General features: G+C 38.0%; 1 long non-coding RNA gene across 8 annotated transcripts; it reads left to right on the forward strand.

Moving 5' to 3' along the window:
- Positions 1-1,998: 1,998 nt before the first annotated feature.
- On the forward strand, positions 1,999-12,044 carry LOC146571276 (uncharacterized). Of its 8 annotated transcripts, XR_014893098.1 has the most exons (10): positions 2,012-2,072; positions 2,278-2,358; positions 3,576-3,736; positions 4,274-4,435; positions 4,688-5,021; positions 5,164-5,325; positions 9,151-9,264; positions 9,982-10,139; positions 10,567-10,624; positions 11,580-12,044. It is a non-coding gene; the product is annotated as an uncharacterized LOC146571276 (long non-coding RNA). The 8 variants fall into 8 exon arrangements; XR_014893096.1 differs by having other exon boundaries at positions 1,999-2,358; XR_014893095.1 differs by lacking the exons at positions 2,012-2,072; positions 2,278-2,358 and having other exon boundaries at positions 2,423-3,736; positions 4,688-4,796; positions 4,902-5,021.
- The last annotated feature ends 7,763 nt before the right edge of the window (positions 12,045-19,807 follow it).

The raw sequence follows: 19,807 nt of genomic DNA on the forward strand, positions 1-19,807 counted from the left end.
TGACTTTTACATGCATTTGAATGGAGTTCTCGCACGAAACAAAGTATAGGCTTTCATTTTTTCAATAACTGGAAGCTCTTGGCTCAAACAGCTGCAAAACCTGTTTCCCCAGCACGGAGATGCTGAATTGTATAAGGCAAAGCCATATTAATGTGTGTCTGAGCCTTCTATCAAAAGTTACAGGTAACTTCAAGCTGTACAAAAACACTTTATTTCGCCGAGACCGTGCGTTTCTGACTATTACATGCATTTGAATGGAGTTCTCGCACGAAACAAAGTATAGGTTTTCATCTTGTGAATAACTTGAAAATCTTAGCTCACATAGCTTTAAAACTGTTTGCTCAACACGGGGATATTGAATTCGATCAGATAAAGCCATAAATACGCATATCTGAGTCTCCTATCAAAAGTTAGAGCTGTCTTCATGAAGTTGTAAACGCTTTATTTCGCCAAGACAGTGCGTTTCTGACTATTACATGCATTTGAATGGAGTTGTCGCACGAAACAAAGTATAGGTATTCATTTTGTGAATAACTTGAAAATCTTAGATCAAACAGCTGCAAAACCTGTTTGCTCAACACGGGGATATCGAACTTTATAAGATAAAGCCATAAATATGTTTATATGCGTCTTCTATCAAAAGTTACAGCTGTCTTGAATGAAAGCATTATAGCAGCTTACCTCGATCATGTGGTAGAACAGACACATGGGCCACCTACGTGTCCTTCTATGGCAGGAGTAGTTGCCACAAACCTGCAAAACAAAAAGAAATGATCAGGTGACATGAACAGATTTATACAGCCATAAGCAAGAGATTCTTTCTGCCTGTGGGCGTCAAACTGGACCCCCCCCCCTCCTTACTGTAACTATCAAAACTATCATAGTCTAAAACTATCATCTCATATCAAAACTATTATAATCACATTATCTGACTTTATCAGTTATAACAATGAGAAACGGTAAACAATTTGGCAAATAAATTACTTATAATTGTGCTTACCTGGTCCAAATGATCCACAGTCCCTTTGCATTTGTTATAATCCAGGATGATGTGGGGCTTTCTCTTCCCAGAGTCCTGGACTTGTAGCTCACGGTGCCTGGTGCTCAATAAGACAACCTTTTTTCTTTGCTTGGGGATGTAGGAAACCACAGCCTTGCCCCCCCCCCCCCCCCCCCCCTAGCGACCTGGACGGGAGAGACGATCATCGAATCTTACTGCCCGATTAATTTGCTCAAATCATTTTTTTTTTTTGACATGGTAGCATGAAACAGAAGAGCCCTGTCTCCCCATTTCACAGGCTTGTTGTCGTTTCATGTTGAGACCTGTACAGGCCAGCCAGCATCACAAGCCCCATGTAAGCCTGCAACTCCTCATCTATGTCCTTCCAGTCTTTTACTGACCTGTTGCCCCTGCAGGTTGGTGAAATGCAGGATTAGCTGCATAATGTCCTCTGCAAAAAAAAGATGGAAAGTGCTCACAGGGCTGCTGATCCTATACGAATTGCATAATGGGTTGGTCCTGGGGTTAAAATGGGGGGAGGAAAAAATGGCAGGACCTCTTCGTGTGTGGGTTGCCACATGATTTCTCCATTTTTAGATCTCCACTGGCCATCCTCCAGTCTTGTCTCTTCCTCCTGCTCTTCTTCCTCCTTCTCCTTCTCCTCCTCCGCACATGAGCTGCAAAGCTCCTCGGTGCCTGGCAAAAATTCTTCTTCGCTGTCAGAAGTATCTCCACTGCTTGTGGAGAGTGCAAAACTGCAGCAACAGCCTCCTCTAAACTGAGTGCACGCTTCATTGTGTCTGTGCAGAAATGACCACTCAGACCAGGCTGCAAAGTATTCTCATAGACTTCAAAGGTGCACCTGAATAAACATGCTATACCATACATCCAATAAGAGAGAGGAGGCACACTCTTGATCAAGAAAAAACATAAGCGCACGCCTTTGATCTCTCCCCCCCCCCCCCTCTCTCTCTCTCTCTCTCACACACACACACACACACACATGCACATACATACATACACAATACCATTTTATGGTGGTTAGCTGTTTTATTGTCATGCATTTTACAAGGTAAGATAACCATGTCCTGCATTCAAAACCACTGAAAATGTCTATGGTGGTGCTGTGCCTAATATTGTGCTGGTGTATGCTGGGTAATCGCACAGCTAGCGACTGGGTGACTTTATTCACCCGCTTCGGCTGTTGTCAGTCCATATCCCCTAGATATGGACCATCTCCTGCTAGATTGTTCAGAAGGTTGTTATCATCCATCCAGATGGAGGATCACTAACAGGAGCGTGGGAAGACTCCAGAATCCACTCTGGCTGCAATCCGGTGGATACAGGAGTGTGTACAGGTAAGACCGTTTAAACGGACAGCATTTATAGAATGACTATTAAAAGTCAGACCAGCGAGTGTCAATAATGTTAATGTGGTTAGGTTAGTAATACACCGAGTGCTAATATAACAGCTTTAAGATGCATTTGTAGATGTTATTACGTGTTTTACCGTCTTTATGGTGCTAGCTTAAAGTTACGGTGTAAACGTTAGCTTATATTGGAGTAAAGCTGTTACTGTTTAAACGATGTTAGCACAGAAATATTAGCTTCTGTCATGACTGACGAAGTTACTAGTTAATAAAGTTTCCAGTAAAGTGTTTAATCGCAGCCACAGACTGACAGCAAATATCTCGATTAGCTTCAGTGCATCTGTAATAAATATGTGCAAGTTTCAGTGCTTCGTTTAAACTGTATGATACTTATACTGACCCAGGGTCAGTGTAAAATACAATCCTAGCTGTGTGAACAAAGCCTGGCTCCTTTAATCCTGCATGAAAAACCTCAGGATGCAGGCTATTATTACTCTTTCCTGCTGGCACACCTGTCACACCTGAGAGTCAGCTAGAAACTTACAGTGACGTGGACATCATGCAAAGACTGCCAGACTCTGTAATACTGCAAATGATCAGTGACTCAAGTTAACACTAAACTTTAAACGGTACCTCTGTGTCTCTGTGTGCTGAACATTTAGGATTGAGTCAGGCTGCATCTGTGTTAGTCCTCTGACAGACTGGTGACCTGTCCAGGTGTGCTCTACCTATGACTACTGGGACAGGCTCTAGCTCCTGTAATAGAAATTTTATGTTATTCTCATTTAAAGCATTTAAGTGCTTATGCATATGCTTAGTTGTGACACTGTTATAGACTGTTCAATGAAGGTTTCTAAAACTAGATGAACTTACTTCAGCAGTTTGAGAAAACAACTCCCTTTACAGGTGCTGATAACGTCAAGGGCACAAAACAGCATAACCATTGATCCGTTAGGTTTCATAGCGAGACACGTGAAGTGGCAGAGCTGACATGACTGAACTGTGATGTTTGATGTGTGTTTGCTCTCCTGTGCACAGTAATAAATAGCATGATCACAGCTCTTTCTGTGTTGCAGACTTTATTTAAAAAATTCCATGACATCTACTATAACTGAACCAACCTGGTGCTCTTCATTTATGGAGGCTGTTGAGTCTGAATGTTGGATGTTGTGTATCTCGTGTTCTCTGGGCTTTGTTGTCCTCAGTCTTTTTGCAGGATCAGAAAACAAAACCGGGAGGCGCGTAAATGTTTCTTCTCCATGATGTTTCTTCAAATGTTTCTTCTGGATGATGATATGACCGTGACACGGGATGCCACCTTTGGTCTTGTGACGAAGCAAAGCTCAGGAAGAAGTGTGATTAAATGGTACCCACATGTTGAGAAGGATGTACAGGGCACCTGCAGCCAAATCCAAGCTTCAGCTTAGTTGTAGTTGCAGAATGCTATAGGACTGAGACATCTAAGGCATCAAATGTTTGATTAAACGGATGAAAAAGAGAAGTTTTTTCCCTATAATTATCACTTCTTAAAATCTGTAGCAACTTCAAGTCTGTCAGCATGCTGAGCATGCTCAGAATGTGACAATATATTTTTGTTCAATATTTAATTTCTTTCAGTTGCAATTGTTAAATGAAAAAATATATATTCTTATAATTTAGCAAACGAATTTATAAAAAAAAAAATACATATATCTGTATTAGTTTTAGTAAATTAATTTGACACCTGTATTGAAAATACCATATTGTATTCATACAGAATCAGTATGGTATCATTGTTTGTCTGTTCACTGATTGTTGAAGCTAAGAGCTACTTTGATCTGTTTAGATCTAAAGTATCCAAAGTTGAGTTCTAATGTTTCTTCACCCCTGTGTGTGTGATATGTGATTTCCTACATGCTGGCAGAGCAGAGCAGCAGTTTGTGCTCACAGATGGTGACGGTGTGGAGAGACGGTGGTATTTCCTCAGAAGAACCAGCAGAGTCACAAAGGACACCAGTCCATCTCACCACCTTGACTTGCTGACTGATGTTCGTCTACACTGCACAGAGGAAATCAACTGACCGAGGTTTGTCCAGTGACGTGTTATGAAATGTATATTTGTTTTATGCTTACAGATATGTTTTTCTTGACAGAGGCTCTGCAGAGGTTAGACAAAGCAGAGAAAACATGTGCTTTACATTTTACTGTGATTTATTGAGATATTTGTTGCCTGATGTTCAGCAGGAATGGAGAAATAGAATCAAAGGGAGATGTTTTTCCTGTTTTTGTAATGATGTAAGTAAATCTTCAATATTATTTATTTGCTTGGTTATATTAGGAGCGTTTCTGAGTGAGGGGGAGAGGAGTCATCATCCAGGTAAAGTGACGTGGATCAGTGGATACACTTGTCTCCCCTTTAAAGGAGACGATCCAAGTCATCCTTAAATGTTAGCGCTTTCAAATACACAAACATTTTTAAAGGACAAAAATGAACATCCAACTTTGACTGTAATACAAAATAAATCTTTGCATGTGTGTTTTCAAACTCTCAGATGGGCAGCATATCAGTCTTGGACTGTCTAACCTGCCGGAGCAGCACTGAATGACCACCGCACGAGCATGTTCCTGCAACATTCAGCATCTGATCCTTCATCTGTGTGCTTCTGCTTTTGGTAAGTAGAGTTACCCAACTCCAGTAACTCTAAACACATGCCATCCATTTCTAACGGCCTGGTTACTTCCTGTCAGTTACTTTAGAAACCATGTGGTCACCTGACCTAACACTGTTTCTTCTTCTTCTCCTTAATGTTGAAGTGTCAAATGTCAAACAGCTGGAGAGGAAACTACACCAGTGTACTGGGATGTTTCAGCAACACGTGCCAGATGCTGTTCCTTCATGGTGACATCACCAGAGACAGTCCCGCCAACCTCAGGACCCATTGATTATGATGATCTGATCCATCAAACCCCCAGCAGGTGAACTTTATTCATGACATAACACCGCAACAATGTAAAAAATTAAACAGCAACAGTCTAAATGTAAAGTGCATTCTAAAGTCCTCTTCAATAAATTGTATGCAAAGAGTCATTCAGGTCACTACAGAACCCAGAGTCTTCATCATTAAATCTCTGGTTGCTTCAATTTTTCTATCCTATATCAGATATTTTAAAGGTTAGCTTAGGTAAAGTTCCATTCTCATGGTGAGGCAAAGTGCTTTATGTGTGTGTGTGCCCGTGTCATGAACGGCTATAAAAGGCCTATAATTAAAGAACAAAGCGGGGTTTGAGTTCAAGTTGCGGCAGACTGTCACTACTTGTAAATGGAACGCAGCCTTCCTACGGCGGACAGCTAATAACAGGAATCGGACGCGGTCCAGCCAAGTCCACAGCAACCACCATAGCAACCGCCTAGCATGACCTTAAAAACATATTCTGTCTTCATAACTATCAAAATCGTGAAATGATTTGCAAAGTGTGAAAGTGTTACAGCTGCAGAGAGCTATGGCGGTATCTATGGAAGCTGTTTACATAGCTAATAATATACGATGTAACCATGGAGACAGTCAGTCACTTGAGCTAGCGGTGCATGTTTACTACAGTGAATAAGGTGATTGAGTGCACAGCGTCCACACTCTGCAGGGGGTAAAGACATTACTTCAATATTGTTTTATATTGATATATATTAGCCTTCTGTTGACCATCACCTCAGGTTCACCATTACAGTTTCAGATTACAGATGCACACTGTCTAAACACATTCAAAAACTCATGTCTCAGAAATAAGCACAGCTGTTCATGTTTGTCATTAGAGTTTTATTTGTAAGAAAATTATGAACTTCATATTGTGCATTAAATAAAAGAACATTTCACAACTCTGAGTCAACAGAAACAGGTAACAGAAATGTCTCTAATGTGTACAGTGTAGTGTAAGCATTAAAAGATCATAAAGGAAAAACTAACATTTATGTGAAACTAATTGTAATAAAAAATGAGCAGGTGCTTTATAGATTTAAAAGAAAGAATCTGAAAACAACACTTTTTTGGTCTAAGTGATCAAAGTAGAAAACAGAACTGATGTTCAAGAACAAACCGTAGCTGCACTAATATTACACATCTCGATCGTTGTACTGAACAGACATGTTGCTTTTAAAACCACATGCAGTGTGTGACCATGACTGTTCACTGAGACCATGAACGCCACTTCGCTGAAGCATTCTTCTTCTTCTTCTTGCCATTAAATTGGAAGCAGAAGCAGCACGAGCTGATTTGATCTACTGAAAGGAAAAAGCAGAACATCTGAGTTGAAACCAGTCAGCTGAAATCATTAAGACAGGAACAAATTCAATGCAGTGTCTCAAGTGGCTTAGCCTGTTACAACTGTTGATACAAGCTAAATACGGTTAACACACAGTGTCAGGGAGCTCCAGTGTGGGAACTAGTGGCTTTAGGTTTGTAGTCATTTAACTTTCATCCATTCATTCATTTAATTCAGGAGGAAGAAATGCCAGGTTGGTGCAGGCTGGTTACATGCATTTGGTCCCATGCTGTCTTTAATTAAATGACTTGGTTCATTTTATGGCTGGGCTGTATGTGGGGTTATATCATGTTATTTGGGCAGGAGTACCTGTCCCCTGTTAGACTTAGAAAGTTTCTCCATAAGTAGAGTTTCTAACTCTTCTAGCACATCTGTGGCTGACAGCTTTTTGGTGGCTCTTTTTACCCCACACTGGTTGTGAGTGTGTAAATAGCCCCACTAGTTATTTTGGGTTGCAGTTAACTAGGGAGGAAGGGGTGGGTATGCCATGATTAGGTGAATAACAATTATATGTGATACATAAATTTCACAATGCATGCATATATCTCTATCAATTAAACCTGGCCTGAGGGCTGCCATTTTTTACATTCAGTTATTTCTCTTAGAAATGTTGGAACTAAATAATGAATGTGTTACAGTTAAAGTGAAACACTGGTCAGTGTAAATGGCTCATTGGGACACAGAAACCTTTAAATTAAACCTGATATCTAGTGTCAAACAATATCAAAGCTGTAAAAGATGTTTATATTCAGAATTTATAAAACTATGATTGTAAATAAATTCAAACAAGTGAGCTTTTCTCTTTGTGCTGAATATCAACACTGTGGTTTCTTAGACTGTAAGCTGTACTTTAGTGCAACCAGTTGCAGAAGCTGCCACTCCAAATGTCTTTTGATAACAAGAAAAAAATACCTTTTCAGTACACGGCCTGAAGTTCTTCTCCGAAATCTTCTGCAATCGGCTTTGTCTGCTGGTTTGAAGACAATAAACCACAAAAAAGATGATTTAGTCACTTTGTCTGCGTCATGCAGCTCGAATGTGTCGTGTAACGATGTTGAATAGCCGTCGTTATCCCTCTGCTTTGAGCCTTTTATCAAAAGTTACAGCTAACTTCATGAAGTTGTACAAAAAGGCTTCATTTCGCCGAGACAGTGCGTTTCTGACTATTACATGCATTTGAATGGAGTTCTTGCACGAAACAAAGTATAAGTTTTCATTATGTGAATAACTTGTATTTTACACTGACCCTGGGTCAGTATCAACTTCATGAAGACAGCTGTAACTTTTGATAGAGGACTCACACACACACATATTTATGGCTTTGCCTTATAGAATTCAGCATTTGAGCTAAGATTTTCAAGTTATTCACAAATTGAAAACCTATACTTTGTGTCGGGCGAGAACTCCATTCAAATGCATGTAATAGCGAGAAACGCACTAACGTGGTGAAATAAAGCGTTTTTCCATAAACTTCATAAAGACAGCTGTAAATTTTGAGAGAAGACTCACACACACATTGGGGGGATATTGAAGTCTATAAGATAAAGCCATGAATATGTTTGTCTGAGTCTTCTATCAAAAGTTACAGCAAGCTCTATGAAGTTGATGAGAAACGCGTTTCTCACTGTTACATGCATTTGAATTTAGTTCTTGCCCGACACAAAGTATAGGTTTTAATTTGTGAATAACTTGAAAATCTTAGCTCAAACAGCTGCAAAACCTATTTCCTGAGCACTGAGATGCTGAATTCTATAAGGCAAAGCCATAAATATGTGTGTGATTCTTCTATCAACAGTTACAGCTGTCTTCTTGAAGTTGATACTGACCCAGGGTCAGTGTAAAATACAATCCTAGCTGTGTGAACAAAGCTTGGCTCCTTTAATCCTGCATGACAAACCTCAGGATGCAGGTTATTATTACTCTTTCCTGCTGGCACACCTGAGAGTCAGCTAGAAACTTACAGTGACGTGGACATCATGCAAAGACTGCCAGACTCTGTAATACTGTGAATGATCAGTGACTCAAGTTAACACTAAACTTTAAACAGTACCTCTGTGTCTCTGTGTGCTGAACATTTAGGATTGAGTCTGCATTGACTTTATTTATTGAGACTTTAATGTGCTAAAAGCAGGTTGAAGACAGCTCAGAAACATTTGAAGATTAAAATTTAGCATTATGGCTGCTGGTGGTTTGTAAAGCCTATACTCAGCTGTAGTTTTTGTTACTAATTTATGTTTGTTGTTGTTTAACACAGATTTCAGAAGAGCAAATATGCTTAATAGTTTAACTAGATTTCATTTGTCAGTGTGGGACTGCTGAGTCACCTGAAGAACTCATTTCATTCATTCTCCACATGATGTTCATATACAGAAATGTTTCACAGGAACTGGTTCCTCCCAAACTGTGAACTAGTGTGTTTCCATAGATTATCTCTGTATGAATGTACTTTTAAATGAAGGCAAGTGTTTGTCCTTTTTTGTTCCTCAGTTACAGTACGTGATATCTTGATATCAGGCGGTCAACACTGGGGGAAGACAAGAAGCAGACGTACTTCCAAGAGGGAGCTGCAGTGAGGACACAGCCAGGTCACTGAGGTCAGAGGTCAGAATCTGAAACAGCTCAGGTTTATATTTTAGGGGTTATAAAAAATCAAAATGTATTTATGAAGAAACCTTTAAATAATAGTCATAATTATGATTACTATAAGAAATATCAAACATTTAAGTGGATTTTCTGTTACACATGTTGTATTAGCCCTGCAATAAACTGGCAGCCTGTCTTTGTCCTGTATCAGCTGGGATAGGCTTCATCCTCCCGCAACCCTGAATTGTATTCCAATTATGTAATCTGATCATTTACAAACTCAAGGTATCTAATCAAAATGTAAGTAATAATTATAAAATGGGAAAGCAGAAATAAGTGTGACATAAATGTAAATGTGTTAGCTGACATAGAGGACAGCTACATGTAGTCTGAAAAACCTTTGTTGTCAAGTTTGCAGGTATATCAGCACGAGACATTCTTACATAGAAGAGTCTGTTAAAGTCTCTAACTCAGCGAAGCATTATTGGTCCCGTCTGTTTGGATAAATATAGTAAGTTGATGTTTGTCCATTTATTGACACATTTTCTTAAGTGCTTATCCAGTTCAGGATCACAGTGGAGCTGCAGCTGGATATGTTCATTAAATAAACCTTACAAAAGTTAACAATAAACCTGCATCCATGTACGTTGTTGTCCACAGGATAAGAAAATCAAACTGGAACACTGTGGAACATGTTAATAAATGTTTGTGTGTTTATGCCTGTGTCTTTCACAGGAGGCGCTGGAAGGTTTCCCTAATAGTTCCTGGTGAATCAAAGCAGAACCATAAAGGTTGCTGGATTGCATGATGGCCTTACCCCTGAGCAGTCATCCTGTTAAAGGAGGAACCAGTTAGAAGCTGTTTTCAAAGTAGCTGAGCAGATTTCATCTCAAGTAAGCGATTAACTGTTTGTTCATCTGTTCTGCCACTTAAAGAGCATTTAAGGACGTCTTTTGAGTGTCCAGCTGAATTAATTCTACTGGCTCTCATGGTCATTTGTTATTATAGACATATTTTTCATGTTCATCCAGCTATTTAGTAAATTCTATCTATTTAGTAATATCCGTCAGCTATAAAATGTAATATAAATATAAAAAATATCTAAATATCTCCTGCACTTTATATTTTAATGATGTAAGTCTGTTATCGTGTTACATTAGCATTCCTCACATATCAATGAGATGCTGTACAGTACAATCCTACTGACGCAGCAGAGGGATAACGACGGCTATTCAACATCGTTACACGACACATTCGAGCTGCATGACACAGACAAAGTGACTAAATCATCTTTTTTATGGTTTATTGTCTTCAAACCAGCAGACAAAGCCGATTGCAGAAGATTTCGGAGAAGAACTTCAGGCCGTGTACTGAAAAGGTATTTTTTTCTTGTTATCAAAAGACATTTGGAGTGGCAGCTTCTGCAACTGGTTGCACTAAAGTACAGCTTACAGTCTAAGAAACCACAGTGTTGATATTCAGCACAAAGAGAAAAGCTCACTTGTTTGAATTTATTTACAATCATAGTTTTATAAATTCTGAATGTAAACATCTTTTACAGCTTTGATATTGTTTGACACTAGATATCAGGTTTAATTTAAAGGTTTCTGTGTCCCAATGAGCCATTTACACTGACCAGTGTTTCACTTTAACTGTAACACATTCATTATTTAGTTCCAACATTTCTAAGAGAAATAACTGAATGTAAAAAATGGCAGCCCTCAGGCCAGGTTTAATTGATAGAGATATATGCATGCATTGTGAAATTTATGTATCACATATAATTGTTATTCACCTAATCATGGCATACCCACCCCTTCCTCCCTAGTTAACTGCAACCCAAAATAACTAGTGGGGCTATTTACACACTCACAACCAGTGTGGGGTAAAAAGAGCCACCAAAAAGCTGTCAGCCACAGATGTGCTAGAAGAGTTAGAAACTCTACTTATGGAGAAACTTTCTAAGTCTAACAGGGGACAGGTACTCCTGCCCAAATAACATGATATAACCCCACATACAGCCCAGCCATAAAATGAACCAAGTCATTTAATTAAAGACAGCATGGGACCAAATGCATGTAACCAGCCTGCACCAACCTGGCATTTCTTCCTCCTGAATTAAATGAATGAATGGATGAAAGTTAAATGACTACAAACCTAAAGCCACTAGTTCCCACACTGGAGCTCCCTGACACTGTGTGTTAACCGTATTTATAGCTTGTATCAACAGTTGTAACAGGCTAAGCCACTTGAGACACTGCATTGAATTTGTTCCTGTCTTAATGATTTCAGCTGACTGGTTTCAACTCAGATGTTCTGCTTTTTCCTTTCAGTAGATCAAATCAGCTCGTGCTGCTTCTGCTTCCAATTTAATGGCAAGAAGAAGAAGAAGAATGCTTCAGCGAAGTGGCGTTCATGGTCTCAGTGAACAGTCATGGTCACACACTGCATGTGGTTTTAAAAGCAACATGTCTGTTCAGTACAACGATCGAGATGTGTAATATTAGTGCAGCTACGGTTTGTTCTTGAACATCAGTTCTGTTTTCTACTTTGATCACTTAGACCAAAAAAGTGTTGTTTTCAGATTCTTTCTTTTAAATCTATAAAGCACCTGCTCATTTTTTATTACAATTAGTTTCACATAAATGTTAGTTTTTCCTTTATGATCTTTTAATGCTTACACTACACTGTACACATTAGAGACATTTCTGTTACCTGTTTCTGTTGACTCAGAGTTGTGAAATGTTCTTTTATTTAATGCACAATATGAAGTTCATAATTTTCTTACAAATAAAACTCTAATGACAAACATGAACAGCTGTGCTTATTTCTGAGACATAAGTTTTTGAATGTGTTTAGACAGTGTGCATCTGTAATCTGAAACTGTAATGGTGAACCTGAGGTGATGGTCAACAGAAGGCTAATATATATCAATATAAAACAATATTGAAGTAATGTCTTTACCCCCTGCAGAGTGTGGACGCTGTGCACTCAATCACCTTATTCACTGTAGTAAACATGCACCGCTAGCTCAAGTGACTGACTGTCTCCATGGTTACATCGTATATTATTAGCTATGTAAACAGCTTCCATAGATACCGCCATAGCTCTCTGCAGCTGTAACACTTTCACACTTTGCAAATCATTTCACGATTTTGATAGTTATGAAGACAGAATATGTTTTTAAGGTCATGCTAGGCGGTTGCTATGGTGGTTGCTGTGGACTTGGCTGGAGCGCGTCCGATTCCTGTTATTAGCTGTCCGCCGTAGGAAGGCTGCGTTCCATTTACAAGTAGTGACAGTCTGCCGCAACTCGAACTCAAACCCCGCTTTGTTCTTTAATTATAGGCCTTTTATAGCCGTTCATGACACGGGCACACACACACATAAAGCACTTTGCCTCACCATGACAATGGAACTTTACCTAAGATAACCTTTAAAATATCTGATATAGGATAGAAAAATGAAGCAACCAGAGATTTAATGATGAAGACTCTAAAACCCACTGTCTTGACAAAATAAAGCGTTTTTGAACAACTTCATATAAATCGCTGTAACTTTTGATAGAAGACTCAGACAAACATGTTTATGGCTTTATCTTATAGAACTCAATATCCCCGTGCTGGGCAAACAGAACAGGTTTTGCAGCCGTTTGAGCTAAGATTTTAAAATTATTCACATAATGAAAATCTATACTTTGTTTCAGGCGAGTTTCCCATTCAAATGCATGTAACAGTGAGAAACGCATTGTCTTGGCGAAATAAAGCGTTTTTGAACAACTTCATATAAATCGCTGTAACTTTTGATAGAAGACTCAGACAAACATGTTTATGGCTTTATCTTATAGAACTCAATATCCCCGTGCTGGGCAAACAGGTTTTGCAGCCGTTTGAGCTAAGATTTTAAAATTATTCACATAATGAAAACCTATACTTTGTTTCAGGCGAGTTTCCCATTCAAATGCATGTAACAGTGAGAAACGCATTGTCTTGGCGAAATAAAGCGTTTTTGAACAACTTCATATAAATCGCTGTAACTTTTGATAGAAGACTCAGACAAACATGTTTATGGCTTTATCTTATAGAACTCAATATCCCCGTGCTGGGCAAACAGGTTTTGCAGCCGTTTGAGCTAAGATTTTAAAATTATTCACATAATGAAAACCTATACTTTGTTTCAGGCGAGTTTCCCATTCAAATGCATGTAACAGTGAGAAACACACTGTCTTGGCGAAATAAAGCGTTTTTCAACCACTTCATATAAATCGCTGTAACTTTTGATAGAAGACTCAGACAAACATGTTTATGGCTTTATCTTATAGAACTCAATATCCCCGTGCTGGGCAAACAGGTTTTGCAGCCGTTTGAGCTAAGATTTTAAAATTATTCACATAATGAAAACCTATACTTTGTTTCAGGCGAGTTTCCCATTCAAATGCATGTAACAGTGAGAAACGCATTGTCTTGGCGAAATAAAGCGTTTTTGAACAACTTCATATAAATCGCTGTAACTTTTGATAGAAGACTCAGACAAACATGTTTATGGCTTTATCTTATAGAACTCAATATCCCCGTGCTGGGCAAACAGGTTTTGCAGCCGTTTGAGCTAAGATTTTAAAATTATTCACATAATGAAAACCTATACTTTGTTTCAGGCGAGTTTCCCATTCAAATGCATGTAACAGTGAGAAACACACTGTCTTGGCGAAATAAAGCGTTTTTCAACCACTTCATATAAATCGCTGTAACTTTTGATAGAAGACTCAGACAAACATGTTTATGGCTTTATCTTATAGAACTCAATATCCCCGTGCTGGGCAAACAGGTTTTGCAGCCGTTTGAGCTAAGATTTTAAAATTATTCACATAATGAAAATCTATACTTTGTTTCAGGCGAGTTTCCCATTCAAATGCATGTAACAGTGAGAAACGCATTGTCTTGGCGAAATAAAGCGTTTTTGAACAACTTCATATAAATCGCTGTAACTTTTGATAGAAGACTCAGACAAACATGTTTATGGCTTTATCTTATAGAACTCAATATCCCCGTGCTGGGCAAACAGGTTTTGCAGCCGTTTGAGCTAAGATTTTAAAATTATTCACATAATGAAAATCTATACTTTGTTTCAGGCGAGTTTCCCATTCAAATGCATGTAACAGTGAGAAACACACTGTCTTGGCGAAATAAAGCGTTTTTCAACCACTTCATATAAATCACTGTAACTTTTGATAGAAGACTCAGACAAACATGTTTATGGCTTTATCTTATAGAACTCAATATCCCCGTGCTGGGCAAACAGGTTTTGCAGCCGTTTGAGCTAAGATTTTAAAATTATTCACATAATGAAAACCTATACTTTGTTTCAGGCGAGTTTCCCATTCAAATGCATGTAACAGTGAGAAACGCATTGTCTTGGCGAAATAAAGCGTTTTTGAACAACTTCATATAAATCGCTGTAACTTTTGATAGAAGACTCAGACAAACATGTTTATGGCTTTATCTTATAGAACTCAATATCCCCGTGCTGGGCAAACAGGTTTTGCAGCCGTTTGAGCTAAGATTTTAAAATTATTCACATAATGAAAACCTATACTTTGTTTCAGGCGAGTTTCCCATTCAAATGCATGTAACAGTGAGAAACGCATTGTCTTGGCGAAATAAAGCGTTTTTGAACAACTTCATATAAATCGCTGTAACTTTTGATAGAAGACTCAGACAAACATGTTTATGGCTTTATCTTATAGAACTCAATATCCCCGTGCTGGGCAAACAGGTTTTGCAGCCGTTTGAGCTAAGATTTTAAAATTATTCACATAATGAAAATCTATACTTTGTTTCAGGCGAGTTTCCCATTCAAATGCATGTAACAGTGAGAAACACACTGTCTTGGCGAAATAAAGCGTTTTTCAACCACTTCATATAAATCGCTGTAACTTTTGATAGAAGACTCAGACAAACATGTTTATGGCTTTATCTTATAGAACTCAATATCCCCGTGCTGGGCAAACAGGTTTTGCAGCCGTTTGAGCTAAGATTTTAAAATTATTCACATAATGAAAACCTATACTTTGTTTCAGGCGAGTTTCCCATTCAAATGCATGTAACAGTGAGAAACGCATTGTCTTGGCGAAATAAAGCGTTTTTGAACAACTTCATATAAATCGCTGTAACTTTTGATAGAAGACTCAGACAAACATGTTTATGGCTTTATCTTATAGAACTCAATATCCCCGTGCTGGGCAAACAGGTTTTGCAGCCGTTTGAGCTAAGATTTTAAAATTATTCACATAATGAAAACCTATACTTTGTTTCAGGCGAGTTTCCCATTCAAATGCATATAACAGTGAGAAACGCATTGTCTTGGCGAAATAAAGCGTTTTTGAACAACTTCATATAAATCGCTGTAACTTTTGATAGAAGACTCAGACAAACATGTTTATGGCTTTATCTTATAGAACTCAATATCCCCGTGCTGGGCAAACAGGTTTTGCAGCCGTTTGAGCTAAGATTTTAAAATTATTCACATAATGAAAACCTATACTTTGTTTCAGGCGAGTTTCCCATTCAAATGCATGTAACAGTGAGAAACGCATTGTCTTGGCGAAATAAAGCGTTTTTGAACAACTTCATATAAATCGCTGTAACTTTTGATAGAAGACTCAGACAAACATGTTTATGGCTTTATCTTATAGAACTCAATATCCCCGTGCTGGGCAAACAGGTTTTGCAGCCGTTTGAGCTAAGATTTTAAAATTATTCACATAATGAAAACCTATACTTTGTTTCAGGCGAGTTTCCCATTCAAATGCATGTAACAGTGAGAAACGCATTGTCTTGGCGAAATAAAGCGTTTTTGAACAACTTCATATAAATCGCTGTAACTTTTGATAGAAGACTCAGACAAACATGTTTATGGCTTTATCTTATAGAACTCAATATCCCCGTGCTGGGCAAACAGGTTTTGCAGCCGTTTGAGCTAAGATTTTAAAATTATTCACATAATGAAAACCTATACTTTGTTTCAGGCGAGTTTCCCATTCAAATGCATGTAACAGTGAGAAACACACTGTCTTGGCGAAATAAAGCGTTTTTCAACCACTTCATATAAATCGCTGTAACTTTTGATAGAAGACTCAGACAAACATGTTTATGGCTTTATCTTATAGAACTCAATATCCCCGTGCTGGGCAAACAGGTTTTGCAGCCGTTTGAGCTAAGATTTTAAAATTATTCACATAATGAAAATCTATACTTTGTTTCAGGCGAGTTTCCCATTCAAATGCATGTAACAGTGAGAAACACACTGTCTTGGCGAAATAAAGCGTTTTTCAACCACTTCATATAAATCGCTGTAACTTTTGATAGAAGACTCAGACAAACATGTTTATGGCTTTATCTTATAGAACTCAATATCCCCGTGCTGGGCAAACAGGTTTTGCAGCCGTTTGAGCTAAGATTTTAAAATTATTCACATAATGAAAACCTATACTTTGTTTCAGGCGAGTTTCCCATTCAAATGCATGTAACAGTGAGAAACACACTGTCTTGGCGAAATAAAGCGTTTTTCAACCACTTCATATAAATCGCTGTAACTTTTGATAGAAGACTCAGACAAACATGTTTATGGCTTTATCTTATAGAACTCAATATCCCCGTGCTGGGCAAACAGGTTTTGCAGCCGTTTGAGCTAAGATTTTAAAATTATTCACATAATGAAAACCTATACTTTGTTTCAGGCGAGTTTCCCATTCAAATGCATGTAACAGTGAGAAACGCATTGTCTTGGCGAAATAAAGCGTTTTTCAACCACTTCATATAAATCGCTGTAACTTTTGATAGAAGACTCAGACAAACATGTTTATGGCTTTATCTTATAGAACTCAATATCCCCGTGCTGGGCAAACAGGTTTTGCAGCCGTTTGAGCTAAGATTTTAAAATTATTCACATAATGAAAACCTATACTTTGTTTCAGGCGAGTTTCCCATTCAAATGCATGTAACAGTGAGAAACGCATTGTCTTGGCGAAATAAAGCGTTTTTGAACAACTTCATATAAATCGCTGTAACTTTTGATAGAAGACTCAGACAAACATGTTTATGGCTTTATCTTATAGAACTCAATATCCCCGTGCTGGGCAAACAGGTTTTGCAGCCGTTTGAGCTAAGATTTTAAAATTATTCACATAATGAAAACCTATACTTTGTTTCAGGCGAGTTTCCCATTCAAATGCATGTAACAGTGAGAAACACACTGTCTTGGCGAAATAAAGCGTTTTTCAACCACTTCATATAAATCGCTGTAACTTTTGATAGAAGACTCAGACAAACATGTTTATGGCTTTATCTTATAGAACTCAATATCCCCGTGCTGGGCAAACAGGTTTTGCAGCCGTTTGAGCTAAGATTTTAAAATTATTCACATAATGAAAACCTATACTTTGTTTCAGGCGAGTTTCCCATTCAAATGCATGTAACAGTGAGAAACGCATTGTCTTGGCGAAATAAAGCGTTTTTCAACCACTTCATATAAATCGCTGTAACTTTTGATAGAAGACTCAGACAAACATGTTTATGGCTTTATCTTATAGAACTCAATATCCCCGTGCTGGGCAAACAGGTTTTGCAGCCGTTTGAGCTAAGATTTTAAAATTATTCACATAATGAAAACCTATACTTTGTTTCAGGCGAGTTTCCCATTCAAATGCATGTAACAGTGAGAAACGCATTGTCTTGGCGAAATAAAGCGTTTTTGAACAACTTCATATAAATCGCTGTAACTTTTGATAGAAGACTCAGACAAACATGTTTATGGCTTTATCTTATAGAACTCAATATCCCCGTGCTGGGCAAACAGGTTTTGCAGCCGTTTGAGCTAAGATTTTAAAATTATTCACATAATGAAAACCTATACTTTGTTTCAGGCGAGTTTCCCATTCAAATGCATGTAACAGTGAGAAACGCATTGTCTTGGCGAAATAAAGCGTTTTTGAACAACTTCATATAAATCGCTGTAACTTTTGATAGAAGACTCAGACAAACATGTTTATGGCTTTATCTTATAGAACTCAATATCCCCGTGCTGGGCAAACAGGTTTTGCAGCCGTTTGAGCTAAGATTTTAAAATTATTCACATAATGAAAACCTATACTTTGTTTCAGGCGAGTTTCCCATTCAAATGCATGTAACAGTGAGAAACACACTGTCTTGGCGAAATAAAGCGTTTTTCAACCACTTCATATAAATCGCTGTAACTTTTGATAGAAGACTCAGACAAACATGTTTATGGCTTTATCTTATAGAACTCAATATCCCCGTGCTGGGCAAACAGGTTTTGCAGCCGTTTGAGCTAAGATTTTAAAATTATTCACATAATGAAAACCTATACTTTGTTTCAGGCGAGTTTCCCATTCAAATGCATGTAACAGTGAGAAACGCATTGTCTTGGCGAAATAAAGCGTTTTTCAACCACTTCATATAAATCGCTGTAACTTTTGATAGAAGACTCAGACAAACATGTTTATGGCTTTATCTTATAGAACTCAATATCCCCGTGCTGGGCAAACAGGTTTTGCAGCCGTTTGAGCTAAGATTTTAAAATTATTCACATAATGAAAACCTATACTTTGTTTCAGGCGAGTTTCCCATTCAAATGCATGTAACAGTGAGAAACGCATTGTCTTGGCGAAATAAAGCGTTTTTGAACAACTTCATATAAATCGCTGTAACTTTTGATAGAAGACTCAGACAAACATGTTTATGGCTTTATCTTATAGAACTCAATATCCCCGTGCTGGGCAAACAGGTTTTGCAGCCGTTTGAGCTAAGATTTTAAAATTATTCACATAATGAAAACCTATACTTTGTTTCAGGCGAGTTTCCCATTCAAATGCATGTAACAGTGAGAAACGCATTGTCTTGGCGAAATAAAGCGTTTTTGAACAACTTCATATAAATCGCTGTAACTTTTGATAGAAGACTCAGACAAACATGTTTATGGCTTTATCTTATAGAACTCAATATCCCCGTGCTGGGCAAACAGGTTTTGCAGCCGTTTGAGCTAAGATTTTAAAATTATTCACATAATGAAAACCTATACTTTGTTTCAGGCGAGTTTCCCATTCAAATGCATGTAACAGTGAGAAACACACTGTCTTGGCGAAATAAAGCGTTTTTCAACCACTTCATATAAATCGCTGTAACTTTTGATAGAAGACTCAGACAAACATGTTTATGGCTTTATCTTATAGAACTCAATATCCCCGTGCTGGGCAAACAGGTTTTGCAGCCGTTTGAGCTAAGATTTTAAAATTATTCACATAATGAAAACCTATACTTTGTTTCAGGCGAGTTTCCCATTCAAATGCATGTAACAGTGAGAAACGCATTGTCTTGGCGAAATAAAGCGTTTTTGAACAACTTCATATAAATCGCTGTAACTTTTGATAGAAGACTCAGACAAACATGTTTATGGCTTTATCTTATAGAACTCAATATCCCCGTGCTGGGCAAACAGGTTTTGCAGCCGTTTGAGCTAAGATTTTAAAATTATTCACATAATGAAA

This window comes from Mchenga conophoros, linkage group LG7, assembly GCF_057382185.1.
Source record: "Mchenga conophoros isolate Kocher_MC1m ecotype Shallow Benthic linkage group LG7, M_conophoros_male_GT1.1, whole genome shotgun sequence".
Classification (NCBI taxonomy): Eukaryota; Metazoa; Chordata; class Actinopteri; order Cichliformes; family Cichlidae; genus Mchenga; species Mchenga conophoros.